Here is a 16,537-nt window from a genome sequence, read left to right as displayed (position 1 = left end):
ACCCTGTCGTAGACATTCGTAGGCTGAAGACTTTTTTTAAAAGAAAAAACAAGTATTATATTAGTAGTGTAATTGGGCATATAACTGGGGCGATAAATGATGAGGTGTTTTGACTGAATAGAAATACTTAAAACTAAGGCAAAATGTCTATAAAATTTTATTGTTACTGTGTAAAACCTACGCTTTTTGTAAAAAAAAAAGCTTCCGAGAAAAGATGACCCCCTCAAATTGATGTGGCTAAACCTGAATTTGCCAAAATTGCTGTTTATAAACTTGTTAAAAATATGGCTTTTCTCAATATTGTTTTAACTACACTTAAAACTAAGCTAAGATGCTCTTAAGAGCTACACCTACCTACACACACCCACACACATCTATCTATACCCTCCCACACACACCTATACCTATATATATTTACCCACACATATATATACAAGTCTACATATATACCCATATCTATACATATTTATTTCCGGTTTATTTCTAATTATTTCTAGTTTAAGTTTAGAGTATTCATATGATAACTTGAATATTTTAATTGGATACTAGGCCCAACTTGCTTATCTAATACTAAGACAATGTAATATGCAAAACTCTTCTAGAATTGCTCTGTGACTCTCTCATTTCCTACATCATAAACATGATTTTTCACCTATAAGAATAACACTACATATGGTATCATCAGGAAGTGTATCATGGAATTCACAAATAATTTTAATGTTTGTCCTATCATTAACCACAACTTGTTTTCTTTTTGAGGTGTAGATGACAAACATGGGTCTCTGTGTTTTGAATTCATCTGGTGAGTAATACATGTCAGTATTCCCAATTGTAACCCTTTTGAATGCTGTAAATGCCTCATATAATTTGAGGAAATCATCATTGGACATGTTCAAATTATAATTTTCTCTAGGGAACACCTCATTTCTGCCATTTTGAAGATATATGTTCTTGATGTTGCAGTTATCAAACTTACTTGAATTTTTTTCTTGATTATTGTGTCTTCCAGTCTGAAACAGTACCACCACAAAATCTGGCATGTCATATTGTATACTGGAGAATGAGTTTGTAGCATCAAATTCATAATAGCTACCAGTGGCAGGCTTCTGCCCACCTTGATATGTATAAAATTGTAAAGGCACCTGTGGATTTTTTAGTATATCTGCTTTGCATTTAAGAGCATAACTGGCTTCATATTCAACTACTTGAATTCTTAGCTCCATAATATGAATAAGGCATTTGCCTTCATCAGGTAGAGTATTAGGCAGAGCTGCCCCGGTAGAGTTTAATGAACTGTACCTCATCAAAGCATTATTATCATTGGCAGCTCTTCTAAATGTAATTCTTAAACCACCCTTCCACATAATATCTTTATAATCTGAGAAGAATCCTGGCAATAGTCGCATAGGAAACAGTACTGTGTGGTTCTTAGATATTATTTTATCACCAGCCTCAAATCCACCTATTTTGTAGTATGAGGCCTCAGTTTTAGATAATTTTAGTGTGGCTAAAGCTGTAGAGGTAATAATAGGGTAGTCTACTCTGTTTATAACAACACCATGTTTTCTGATCTCAATTTCAGAGAACAGATGTGGCACAAAATTGTCTACCAGTCTTATGTTTGAGTTAGCTGGATAATATGTACCATCGAGCTTTACAACATCAAATTTAATATAAAGGTCTGCTCGTGAGGGTGTATAAATCCATCTTCTACATCAAGGTCAACCTCAATCTCTGTGTTGGCTTGATTTAAATTTGCAAAGGTCCTCCGGTTTGGGGGTAATGATTGTAGCTCATAACTCTCAATATTTTCCATTTTATTTATTTATTTATTTATTTTTTGTATGTATTTTTATTTAAATATTAATTTCTATGATAGCAGTTGTTTTGGCTCCAGCAAAATCAACTAATTCTTCTTTTTCATTAGTGACCATCAACTCAATATAATCTATTCTATTATGGCATACAGGAAAATATAATGTTGGTGATGGAGTATAGATGATCGGTTCCATAAATTCAGAGTTAGGTTTGAATGTTGCAATAACGCCAGTTTGTTTGTGACTGCCTATGCCATTTGATTTGGTGATCATACCCTCGGCCACATTACAGTGAATATTCAAAGTTTCTATGGCTAGGAATTTAGGTATATTAATAGCAGTGTGTTTAATGGCTGGTTCAAATTTTGTGTTGTTCTCGAATCCTAATAGCTCTCCTATAGTACCCAGATCTACTGTTTCTGTAGCAGACACAATTTCTACTCTGTGAGTAACAGAATTTTGAGTTAGTAGACAAATTATACTGGCCTGGAGTAATAACAATTTTTTGGTCACCAACTGTGATTGTGTTGTTGTGGTGTGTAATATTAGGGATCAAATACATGCCATAGAATGCTCTAAGAGCTATTGTTTTGGGATATACTATATCATCATGTAGTCTGAGCTTCAATATTGAATTTTGGCTGGTAAGATGGAATACTCCCATGATGTTTTAGATAGCACAAAGCTTTTTGAAAATTTTCAATTGATGGTTTATTTATTTGAGACAGATATCTAAGAATAGATAAACATAGATGTCCACAATTAATATCTTTGAAATTTTGAATACGGGTATTATTATAATAAAGATTAGTTGATTTTAGATATTTTACTAAATTCTCAGGTGGAACACCTCCAAATGAATCAAACACAAATGCCTCATTGTTTAAATATTTAAGATAACAAATCCAGTGAGTGCCCTGATTTTTGTACTTATCCAAATTAACTATGCCACACTCTTTTTTGAGTGGTTGTTCTGGTAAAGAATCAGACATGTATACTCCTCTAAAATTTTTGATGCCTAGTGGTTTTATTAAAGCTTCAATATCTTGGTTGGTAAGCGGCTCTTGTTTTTTTAACTTATTCATAACTTTCTTAACACCTTTGCCTTGTTTTCCCATGGCCAGATTATGGCGCTTTTGTTCATCTAATTCTGCCTTATTTTTCTTGGCATCTATTACTGTTTTTGCTATAGCAGCTGATCCCCCAGGCAAGCTGCCTACTGCGCCGAGTGCTGCTGAAATAGCTGGGATACTAATTATGAATCCACCTATATGTTTTTTTTTTTCTAGATTGCTGTAATTTTTTTAATTGGGGGGTACTAAGTAATAATTTCATACCATGGCCCTTGGCAAGACAAGAGCTTTTTTTCTTGCGCTGCTTTTTGGTAAGAAGACTATCAATAGTTTAAGGAGATTTAAGACCTGCATAAGGTATCTGATACATAACACCCTTGGCCTTCATTTTTGGTTTATTATACACATATTCTGGGATTAACTATCACAATTAAATTGTAGCTAATTTAGTTAATTTATTACAACACCCACCCCAATTTTTGTTTGGTGTTCATAGCTATAGTGGTCCCCAATGCTGCTATTCTCTCACCCAAAGAAGCATCTTTGCTTACAAATCTATCAAAAGCAGCTTCTTCTAATTTTTTGTCTGCTACATGTCGCTTGTCAAGATCGGTATGTGTGTTGTATGCTATGTCATGGTCTCTACAAGCAGCATCTAGGGGATTAACACCAGGGTCTCCTCTGTTTAATCTATGGTCTAGTTTGGTACCTGGACCACAATACTGATAGCCTAGTATGTGTAGCTCAAATCGCAACTTGTTTATGATGTCATTAACCAGCCCCCGACCCTCAGAGATATTCCAAAATTTAGGTGGTAGAGTATTAATAATTTTTATAAGATATCCAATCCCCTTAGTGTCATTCACTATAAAATTAGACAATTTGGTGCTTATAATGTCCATAATTCCAACTTTTTCATTGTAAAAATTGTGGTTGCCAGCATTTTCTTCCCCAGCTATCATCAGCAACCTATCTACAAGTTTCCTGACATCGTCAACCCAGACAAATTCTTTAGGCAAGGTGTTGTACTGTTTGATCCCACTACCTGTTTTGATTTGTGACCATATGGGTTTGATTAAGTTGTTGTATTTTGCTCCACTGCTAGACTTGACTCTTTTTTGTGTGGGATCATTGTTCTGGTATAGAGCATCTGATTTTATTAATATTTCTTTGTAATGCTCATAATCTTGATCTGTATAGTTGCCAGGTCTCTTCCTAGTCATCAATTTCCATAATCCTGGTGCTCCAGGATACTTAACAAAACCACCTCTTTCTCCAAGATGAGATTCTGAATATACTATCAAATCATCTCCCATAAATGTTACCCTAAAATTGCCAATTCTATGTATGATGCTACCATCAACCTCTGTGTCGGCATATAAACCAAAAACCTTATCTTTGTTGTCTTTAGGTGTGCTTAAATATTTCTGAGCAAGAAGACCCAATTCAATAGGATCCTGAGTAGCTTCCATTCTTCGAGGAGCAACAGGACTAGGTGTATGAATACTAGAAAGTGGGGTGATTGGATAATCTAATATGTTCCTAGCAGCTACAGGTACAAGCTCTGTAATCAAATTTTGATTTTGCTCTGTAACAGTTTTAATATTTTTACCTAGTTCACTAATAGCATCAATAATCGGCTGTTCTGTGCGCTTGTGTTGTTCATAGATACCTCGGTTCTCTACTTTCCTTCCCTTAAATCTTTTTACAAGATAGTCTCTTAATTTAAGATCATCAATAATTTGTCTTTTCATGGTTATTAATATATGTTTCAATGTCTAGAAAATTGTTAATTTTATTTCTATATTTACCATTATTAGGTTTTCTTGTCATATCAATTGTGACAAAACCATAACTATCCTGGTTCCAGCACCTACTGCAAAACTTAGAAAAATTATTGTAGCTCAAGTCACCACCTACATATTCATCATGTATGTGTTTGAGGTTGGTATGATCTTGATGAAACACACATATAAAATTGCTGTTGTCTTTTATCAGCTGTTTTGGTATTTTAGAAAAAGTCTGCGCCCGGTAGAAGCAATCTATGTTTTTGTGTCGGCCCTGTGTAAAAAAAATTCTAACCTTGTTTTGGTTTTCCAGTATAATATCATCAAATACAACAACAGAGTTATCGATACATTCATGAAGTGGTTTAACATCTGATTCAAAAGTGGCAATATCCAGTCCATCATATAGCTTCATCAGCTGCTGATATTTTAATTGTTCCAAGCTCTTAGAGAAGACATACAAATGCTTATTTTTCCAATCTAACCAATTAGGTGAGAATAAAAAATTATCTATCACTAGTGTAGTTTTACTACAAGCCGATGACCCAACAAGAAGACATCTAATATTATCAGGCAGCAGCTTTCCATTTCTCTTATTCAGCTGTTCAGGATCTGGTAGTCTTTTTATAACATCCCAGGTGTTCATAGTATCACTTTGTCTGCCTCGATCCAGCTGTGTTCTGGGAGTCCTAGCCATTTAACCAGCATTTTATTGCCTTTTTTGCGAATAACTTTCTCTATAAGATATGTGTCCGGCTGTTTAGTTTTGTTAAGTTTTTCTTCATAAAACCTGCCTTTGAGAATTTCATCTCGGTGATCTTTTATTATATATGTATTACGAGCCCCAGGTTTAACTTGAACCACTGTAAATAATTCAGTACTCCAATTTCTGGTAAAACCTCTTTTGAATAAGTGCTTATATTTGCTAATTCTTACTTGATCACCAATTTTGTATTTAGGTTTTTTTGTTGTTGGTTGGTATTTAGGATAGTAAACAGTACTGATCAATTTTTGCTCATCAGATGAAGTTAACTAAGAGGGTTTCATGTTTATTGTAGTGTGAACTGAATTATTATATCTATCTAAAAGTTCTGGTAGGATAGTAAGCCATTTATAATTACCTTGAAGGGTAAATTGTTTATATATATGATTTTTTAGAGTTCTGTTGAATCTTTCTACAATAGAGGCCTTGGGATCACTGTAACTCGAGTAATGTTTTATTGAATGGTTTTTAATAAATTGTTGGAACACCAAATTATAGAATTCTTTGCCATTATCTGTTTGTAGATAGCGTGGTGATCTTCCACTCTGATTAATAATTGTCCTAAAAGCTTCTGTAACACATTTTCCAGTCTTAGATTTGAGCGGCATAGCCCAGGCAAATTTTGAAAATGTATCTATGACAGTAAGTATATACTTGTATCCTTTGTTGATCTTGTCTAAATTTTTCAGCTGTCCCCCATGAGGGGCCATCTCAACCAAGTCAGACTGCCATAAATCATCTATGCCTTTTGTGACTACTGGTAGTCGCTTATAGTTATGTCTGGCTGGTTTGTGTAATTCATCAACAATAATTTGTCTAGACATAGTATGTAAAGAAGAATATTGCAACTATAGGGTGTTCAGCAGCTGATACTACAGGATTTTCTAAATATAATTTGTCTCCTATTTGTAAATTAAATTCCAGAGAACCATCATCTTCAGCATAAGATGTTTCTAATGTATTGGGATCTGTAAAATCCTCTAACTCTATATTGGTGATTCTTGGTTTGTTGTCAGCATTAGTTATTGATAAAGTAGGGTGGTGATGTGCCTGTGGTTGTAACCAATATTTGATCTTGATTGGTCTAAGTGTGCCTCCAACAAAAAACTGGTAATAAAATTGTGCAGGGGACAGCTTATACATTTTACCACCTGGTGTAAATGGTGAATCATATTCTTTGTTGGGGATACTATACAATTCAAGGATTATTGTATGCTTAGGATTCTCGATTAGACCAGTTATTTCTTTTTCTGCTGTAAGCAATCTATTTATTACAGATTGAAGATGCTCATTGATAGTCCTAACAATCTCATCGTGGCCTGGTTTTATTCTTATGTCCACAGCAAGTTTTTTGTATTGTTGCACAATCTCTTGAAGCTGCGTGGCAAAAATAGACAGAGTATTTGCTTCGTTGGATTCCATGGTCCCTAGCTGTTGCTTGATATTATCTACAATTTGCTGTAGATTTTCAACAATAGCTAATTTTGAATTTTGAGCAGTAAGATCATGAACATGTCTTCTAATATCCTCAAACAAAGAATAAAGTTCATTAATATGTTGATTAGTTCGTAGAGTGGCCACTGTTTGAGTAAGCTGTTTGATCTCTGTCTGGATATTCTTGATATCTTCTGATTTCAATATGCGATTCACAGCTCTCTTAATATTTTTAAGTTCCTGAGATGTAGGCAGATTTGCTACAGTATTCTGCAAAGATTCAAGTGCTAATTTCACACTATTTAATTCACTAGCGTCAGCCACGCTACGCATAGCATCTTGGAGCAGGGTTATGTCTTGCCTGAGCAGGTGTCGATTGTTGTAAAATTTCAAGTTTTGTTTGGATATCATCGATCAAGTGATGAAAATGAGATAGCTCAGATTCGGTGTTGAGGTTTTCAAGTTTTGTGATCTGTTGCTGGACACTGACAAGGGTGTCTACAATACCAGGCAGGCGGGATTCTAGAGTTTCTTGTACATTTGTCAGATTATTTTGTACTGCTGCTATGGTACCCTCAAGATGAGTTATGGTACTCTGAATTTTTCCAAAATCTTCATATGTCTCAAGTTGCAGTTTGATGTTGGCAACATTACGAGTTATAGCACTCAAAGCATCAGAAGATGGTAAGTTGTTCATAAAAGTTTCAAGTGTCTTAATTTTTTCTTTAACCTCGGCTATGGCATTGTTCAAGGGGTCCAGATTAGGTATTTGTAGTGATTGAATCTGTTCTTTTAGAGTGGAAATTACTAGATCAAAATCTTCTTGTGATTTTATGCTTTTGACAATTGTTTGGAGCTGTGCCTGGACACTACCAATTTGCTCTTCTAGTTGTTGTTTCAATTGTTCAGAGTTGGTATTATGAGTTTTTAATTTGGCTTGAAGAGCTGCTACAGCTTCCTCTAAATTTTGAAAATTATCTAATGTTGCCAAGTCAGTATATTTTTCAAGCAATAATTTAAGTTCTGAATCAATTTTAAGAAGAGGGTCCATGCACTGTGATTGTAAATTTGTAATTTCTAGTTGAAGACTGGCATTCAGTGTGGTTTGTAAAACTTGTAAATCACTTCTTAATTTTTTAACTCTGACGTCAAGCATCAGAATCTCATCACTGTGATCTTCATGTCTTGTATGGCCAAATATATCATTAGGCATTTTTATTTTTTGTTTTAGTGGTTATTTATTATAAAATATCTAATTCTTAATTCTATAAAAAAGGTATAAGTTTGTCATAATATCCCGGGACCTCAATATATAAACAGTCACCGGCAGAGACGGTATATACAGTACCAGAAATCATGTTTGAGTGCTTAATTCTATAAATATTTCTCCCTACTGAAATTTTGACATCACCCTCGGGAGTTCTAATAAATTGTAATTGACCACCTATAGGTAATTGGTAATGATTTAAATTATTGTTAAATATGTATAATGTTTTACCTGTTTTATCATCAACATCTGTAAGTATGCTATTCAGATGAATAATTAAGAAACCACTTAGTTTAGATATTATATCAGGAGAGGGGCTGGTGTCGGCAGGTCCATAATAGCTTTTTTTTAAATCCAAATAAATTCATTGCCATGTTTTATTTATTTCAAATCATGCTCTGTGATTGGGCATTGATTGCCACTTCTCAAATCACAATGTCCCCATGGTAGAGTATGTAAGCCACATGATAAAATACATCTCTTATCATCATGTGGGTCTAGAGCTACTTTTCTTACAATATTGCTAGTTAACAAGTGATCCACACTCTGAATTCTACATTCCGATGTTCTGATTAACTTCTGTAACTTGAGACAATTTTTATAATCTTCAAATTCAAGCTCTTTGTCTACAGTATCTCTACCAATGCCCTTAGCTTTTTGGCAACAGCACCACTACATGTTTTAAAACTATACATTTTAGCTCTTAACCCAGCAAATCCTACAATAACATCGCCAAGTGTCTCATCTTTTAACTTGCCAGGCACCTTTTTATTGTGGGGTTGAATTTTTGAATGTTCACTGGTATCAAAATATTTAATTAATTCAGAATGTGATATATCTTTATAAACATCTTCTGTTTGAATATCAAGAATAAAACTATCTGTGTCCATATACATTAATTTTATACTATTACCATAAAAAGGTTTCAACACATCATAATAAAGTTTTAACATATGTAATTTTGCCAATTCTAATATCACCGCCCCTACATAAATAGGTTTATCAAACTTAATTTTTGTTTTTTTCATATTAAAAAGTGCCATATTGTCATCATAAATTCTTCTATAATTAAAATTCGGCTTTGCCACTAATTTTTTGCTCCGGCTGGGGTCGGTAACTAATTTAACATCACTATGCTTTCTAATATTTTCTATTGTTTTGCCATATACTGAATTTACCATTAATTTAAACAAAGTTTTATCAAATTGGCTTACTGCAGATGTTCGAAGTTCGGTATTAATATCAATATATGATTCCAACCATCTTGAGTGCCTGAATCTCAAAACTTTGCCAACATTGGTCACTTTAACACCATGATGCATTAAAAACTGAAGATTTTTGTAATATATTACATAATCTTGTTTTGATTCCAAAGTCATCATTAGCTTTTTTTGTTTAGAATTAGGTGAACACTTAAATTCAGAAATTGGGGGCAAATCAGAAAATTTGTTGTGTAAATCTTCAGGAATTATCAGATCAACTTCTAAGAACAAGCCATAGTTACTATCATCAAAATCCTGAAGATCCCCAATACTAAAATTTTCAACCCACTCAAGCCCTGCATATGGCAATTTATCCATCATAGCATACCCATATAAACTGTTAGCATCCACATAAAGTATATAATTTGATGGCAATTCTGGATCATAATCAGAAATATATTTATTATTAGCTCTGGCATATCTCTGAGAACATTGCACCATGCCTCCTCTTATACATTGCTCCATAAACAAGTACATATCTTGATCTTGGATTAAATTCAATTCCATTTTAGTATTCAAAAACATTGCAGACCATGCTAGGCCTGGAGAACTATAAAAATAAATTGGATCTAGCCTATAGTTTTCTATTGAAGATTTTCTAAATGCCTGAAGTATATCGGCTAAAAGAGTTACATCAAGTTTTAAATATGACTTATGATAATCACCAAATGTCTGGCATTTTAAATTAGTCCACATCAACTGAGCATGGTGATAATCTTCATCAGTGATTTCGGTGGCCCTGAGTTTACTGTAGAATTCTTTTTGTGGTGGCAAAGCACACTCATCAAATTTAGAAAAATCTGTAAGATAGTCATATGGGTACACACCTTTTCGCCTAATTAATTTCAAGTCCTGATTTGGAAACTTGTCACAAGTAATTTTAAATTGATCATCAGATAATTGACTGGCCAGAGTAGCCAAGCTAGCCGACAAAATTCTGTATGAATCAAGAAATCTTAAGTGAATAGGAACACCATTAACTTTAATTATCTTGCTAATAGCAATATATTTCTCATCATTTTCTGCTAAAATATTTAAATTCTGCTTGTCAAACCCCTCGTACCTGATCAGATGATGAAAATCATAATTAGATGCACCATGGCAAAATATTGGGACAAATTTTGGTTTCTGGATCTTAATATTACAGTTTTTACACAGAGCCATTAAGAATTTACCACTTGTATGGGAATGGTGTTTCATCTTGATATTTGTATCTGAAAATTCACAATCACATACCGGACATTTTTTTGTGTTTTTGAAATTTTCAATTTGTTCTTCTGTTAAAAGTATCATAGGTCTTGATTTTAATAAGATATTAGATGCTATATCATGGCACTCATTTTCTATTCTATGTGCAAATTCTTTGATAGCATTTGGTCCCATATATAATTGTGGTTCACTAGCTACACCATCCCGTATAACTATATAATAAAAACTAGAAGGTTCATGTAACTGGTATGATGTAATTGAAGATTCATCAGGATCTGGGTTGCAGAATGCAAGGGGTTTGAGGTTTGATTCAAAATCACAAACTATATATGCTGGGTGTTCTAACAAAGCTTCAAATTTTTTAAATTTGGCATTTTCACTTGGATTAGGCATCACCATATGAACAGGTTTATGATTTCCACAATATTTTAAATGTTCAACTTATTTGTTTTTAGCAATTTCTGTTACGTTCACGAACCCCATTTACCATTTTTTTACCATCAAATATAGTTAAACATCTTCGGCACAACTTGTATATTGCATTAGATTTATTTATTTGTTTTCTTACTAAAGTTTCAAGATTATGTATTAAAGTGTAATGGTATGTGCTATCCCCCTCAATTAAAAGCAAATCAATCGGAACAGCAAAACCATCATCAACTGTACTAATTCTGAGAGGTTCTATCAAGCAATTCCCAGCACCAGTAGAACAAATAAATACATTAATAGAAAATGGTTTACCATTGATATCTCTGGCCTTTTTTCAAATTTATCAATATTTTGAATAGACATTGGATATTCTAAGCCCTCCATTGCATCATTAAAATAATTTTCATGTTGTTTATAATAACTTATTCTTTCTGGATTATTTAAAACTGGATACAAAGCAGCTAAAATACACCACAAAAAACATTTCTCATCATTATTTTCTATGTTAACCCCAGCTTTTTTTTTTAATATTGGCAGGTAATGGCAGATATGTTGAACCTTGTAGTGGGTTAAATTTAGAAATATTAATATATAACTTGTGTGGACTTCCACATAAACTCCATCCTGATTCTTTTGCAGCAAATTCAGAGTGTTTAATAATTAATTGCTCTATCAAACTGCTTATTATTTTGTTAAAATTTGTATTTGAATATATAGCTACAGTTTCTGTTATGTGGGGGTGTGTAAATTTTGTTCCATTTAATTTCTTATATTGCATAAATAATTTGAAAGATAATTTATAAGAGCTATTTTGTTTATTTAGAATATCCTGCACATCAGAATTTATATTATTCAAAAAATTCTTAATATCACATTTTGACTCTGATATAAAACGGTAATCCTTTAGTTGACCATTAAAACTACTATGAATAGGTGCATAGCGGAGCTGCTTTGCTGGTTTATAATTAATAGGTGTTTCAAGTTTTCTTTTTAGACCAGATGAAGATGTAGATGGTTGTGCAGAACAATTTTTTTTGTTTATATAAGAAATATTCCAGACTATATTTTCTATGACATTTTGGGCATATTTTTGTGGGAGTTCTATATTTGTCTGGATAACAATTCTTTTGGTGCCTAGCCCAATTAGAGCTAGAAATATTCGTATTGCATTGATCACAATATTTTTGATTTGGCATTTTTGTTATTAGTTATAAAATTTCTTAGGGTTTAAATTAAAACTCTATATTTAATATAAAATATGAATTGGGTTCAGCAGTGTATTTTGTATAATTATTGTATATATTTAATATGTTAATATTATTAATTTTTATCCTCGGTTTATTATATCAGATTTCTTGGGTTTCAAATCAAAATTTTATACTTAATAAAACTATGACAAATTGTAATGCCAATATAGCTTACATGCACAATGGTGGAATAAGTATTGATCGACAGAAAAGCAGTGACCTACTGAAACACTAACCTGCCTCAATTGCGTGTTAGTACAGGCACATCGTGATGTGGCAATGACCCAATAGCGTGTGTTATGTATTGATCTTGTATAACACACGGAAACAGATTCCAACAGCAGCAGGCCAAAGCTCTAAATATAAACTAATTACAACTAGATGTAACAACTATCAGACTTTTTTATACAAAATATAAGATTCTTGTTCAGTATACTAGAAATATGTTTAATATAAATAATAAGAAAATCACTATTTCATACCAAACAGAGCTATAATATGAGGAGCACTGGAACAACACCTCTATACTCTTCAACTATTCTCACAATATTAACTGATCTGTAATGCAAGAACTCTTTAAATAGCCTAAGCGCGAATCGCATCTGAAACAGTGAACCAATCAGAAGACACCCATTACATCATAACCAACCAATCAGAAAACAACACACGTCTAATAATTTGTTGCATAATATTGAATAATAATTTGTTGCACAACATGATGCTATAGAAGTAGACCAGAAGTAGACTTGTATATATATGTGTGGGTAAATATATATAGGTATAGGTGTGTGTGGGAGGGTATAGATAGATGTGTGTGGGTGTGTGTAGGTAGGTGTAGCTCTTAAGAGCATCTTAGCTTATTTTTAAGTGTAGTTAAAACTATATTGAGAAATGCCATATTTTTAACAAGTTTATAAACAGCAATTTTGGCAAATTCAGGTTTAGCCACATCAATTTGAGGGGTTATCTTTTCTCGGAAGCTTTTTTTTTACAAAAATTGTAGGTTTTACACAGTAACAATAAAATTTTATAGACATTTTGCCTTAGTTTTAAGTATTTCTATTCAGTCAAAACACCTCATCATTTATCGCCCCAGTTATATAGCCAATTACACTACTTATATTCCATTGTGTAATAGACCGAAATAATTGTTAACCTTTACAATGAACCTTAAGAAATTTCACATAGAGTAGATAAGCAACTAATTAGAATTCTCGTGACCTCCAGGTTCTCTACTAGCCTGCTTGTAACATCGTTCTAAGAGCCTAATTTTTATTTACATACTTTCCTATATGTGTACTCTTCTGATGTTCGGGCATACTTTTTATTCGCCTACTTGCGTGTTCTCCTGCTCATCATTGTTTGGCCTACTTTTTAATTTGCCTACTTTCCTATTCGCCTACTCGTCTGATGTTCGGGCGCCAATTTTGTTAGGGGCGACTTTTTAGCGTGCTAAACTAAGCAACAAAACAACACAGAATCGCTCACCATGACATACCTGTCACTCTAATTAAACATTACATGAATTATAAGACGGTCAGGATAAGTGCCTACAGTCGGAGCTACTAAGAATAAACCTAGGAGGATTAGTTTTCAAGCACCTGAAATGACGTGACATTGTACTACGGTGATTCAGAATATACACATATATTAGAACACGGATAAATAAACAGTACATCATGCCCTCTCTCTCTCTCTCTCGTTCATTCATACACACATTCCATGGCATATTGGGACAATATTACAATTACAAATGAAAAATTACTTATTTTTTCTTTGTCTATACTCATGTGATTTGTTGGCTACTTTGCCTTTTCCAATATACTGTATAGGGTTTTAGATGTAATGTGATTAATTGTTCTTTGTGCGAACCCTTTTATCTTTTCTGGAGGTAGAAACATATTTCAATGAACTGTTGTTTGGCTGTTAACATATACTCTGATCTATAACGTTGATTTGTCCGCCGGAATAAGGATGTCTAGTTATGCCATAGAACTGATTTAAGTTATGAAATGATTTGATTTACGCAGATTCGCGGTAGATTGGTGTCATCTCTCTCTGACACACATGGTTGGATCTTACCTTCGCTGCATTCCCTCTGACCTGGGTAGGGTGAGAGTGGTCCTACAATTTTGTAAGGCGTCCACACTCTGGCGTTGTACTTCGCGGTTATCCTGGTTGGCGAAAGTGGATCACTCGGCAGTTCCATATGACATCATCGGATCCTGGCTTGACTCGTTCACTTCGTTGGCACGTCTATGACGGTGCTCGTACACTGTCGATTCCATACGAAAACTAGCGGAGTACTTCGCAGTCACTAGTACGTAGAGATACATGGCTTGGGCGTTGAGACGAACAAACTTTATGAGCCATTCGCGGTTTCATATGGACACACATGAATACACATCTATATCAAACGTTATTAACTTTGGTGTTGACTGTTATGCACTTCGGTATTAACTTTGCTATCAATGGTTATTAAGTTCGGCTAACTTAGGACGTTGTTCCGGACGATTGACACAGGTGGACGTGTCTGGCGTTATTCTCACATAACCACACGTATGTATATACGGATGCGTTGACGGCGAGGGGGAAACGACCCCCAGGGGCTACTTTGCTCTACTCCATGGCTCTTAACACTCACTCGAGTCAAACGACATATCCAGACCACGGGTCTGATTGCTATTCGGAGCTAGGTCGCGCGTAGCTCACACTCCGGTGTCGATTCTAGGCAAACTGTGTTCTCGCTATTCCGAATCATCTCTTTTATTCCAGATTTGAACGTGGTGCCGCTCTAGCCTCTGTGTCTATGTGCCTATTTATTATTTTTGGTGCTTTGACCGTTGTCCTTCTATCCTGGTTAATGCTCAGGCCATTCCTTGACCTCTGCTAGCAGACCCTCGTGCAGAGATTAGGCTAAATCCTCCGCTACTATGTCGGGCACGTACGACGAGTCTCTCTCAACAGGGTACCGTCTTCCATTGTATCCAGCGATGTATCTTTAATAGTTTATTACTCCCGTAGTTCTTTTCTGATTAGGCTGAAATTCTGGAATATGTATTTTTCATGATGTGGTCTTACGCTGGTTAAAATCTCATTGAATTTGGTCCATTGGTTTAGAAGTTCCTCTTTCCCTGCTATTCTCCATATGAACGCATGTAAATCCGGATTCGGGCGAAAAACGGTGGTTGAGCAAGCTAGCGTTGGCTAAGGCAGTCGCTTGACACCTTTATTCGCGACGGATTTTAATATTACCTATTGTACTTAATTCTTAATAACGGACAATTAGATCAATTACCTGTTATTCAATATTTGTCCGTTATAGTGGCACAAAGCAAAGTAAAATAAAGCAAATCAATCAATCAATAAATCAATCACAATATAAGACCTTTAAAATACATACCAAAACTTTTATACTCCTTCATAGAGATTTTCCAACCATTATTACGTTTATCTGGTTATCTATCATTACTTCTTTCTTTTATATCAACACAACGTGTCTCATATCATCCCCTTTTTTCTATGCCTTCACAAAACAGACGCCTTCTACCATAGAACAATTACGGAATTACCCGGATATGCTTCATCGTACGCAGCACTTATCATTCTATCCGCGATTTTGATTAATCTCTGCCTAGCATATACATATTACAAATTATGCATATGCTTCTGCGTATCATGCATCCATTCCAAAAATTAAGTTTCCCGGCCTCCCCCAGCCGAAAATACAACTTTGTTGTAGCTGACCCCAACTAAAACAAACAAAATTCGACCCTCTTCCAATACTGCCCCCTGCTGCAATGCTAATTTTGCTTCCACTCTACCAATCTTCCCTCCACCCGCTCCTTTACCAAGTACCTCCCGATCACCTTCACCTCAAGGATACTTCACTCCAAACCACAATTCAACAACCCATTACTTTCACACCAATCTATTCTCGACGGCTATTATAAGTGACAGCCTTCTTCCATAAACCCCTCCTTCCCTCACCCGACGAGCACGGACACCTGGCCCACCGAAAGCCGAAACACCCGAGATGAGAGCAGAAAGACGCGATACCCCAGACGAGAGCAACAACCCCAGATAAGAGAAGAAACATGAACCACCCCAGACGAGAACAACCACACCAGACGAGAGCAACCACCCCACATGAAAGCGGAATATTCGAAACACTCCAGACGAGAACAACCACCCCACATAAGAGCATAAAGGTGAACCACACCAGGAGAGAGCAAGCACACCAAGACGG

The sequence above is a fragment of the Lepisma saccharinum genome, chromosome 26, assembly GCF_977018435.1.
Source record: "Lepisma saccharinum chromosome 26, izLepSacc3.1, whole genome shotgun sequence".
Classification (NCBI taxonomy): Eukaryota; Metazoa; Arthropoda; class Insecta; order Zygentoma; family Lepismatidae; genus Lepisma; species Lepisma saccharinum.
The sequence above is the reverse complement of the archived record's forward strand: the minus strand, read 5'-3'. Positions refer to the sequence as shown.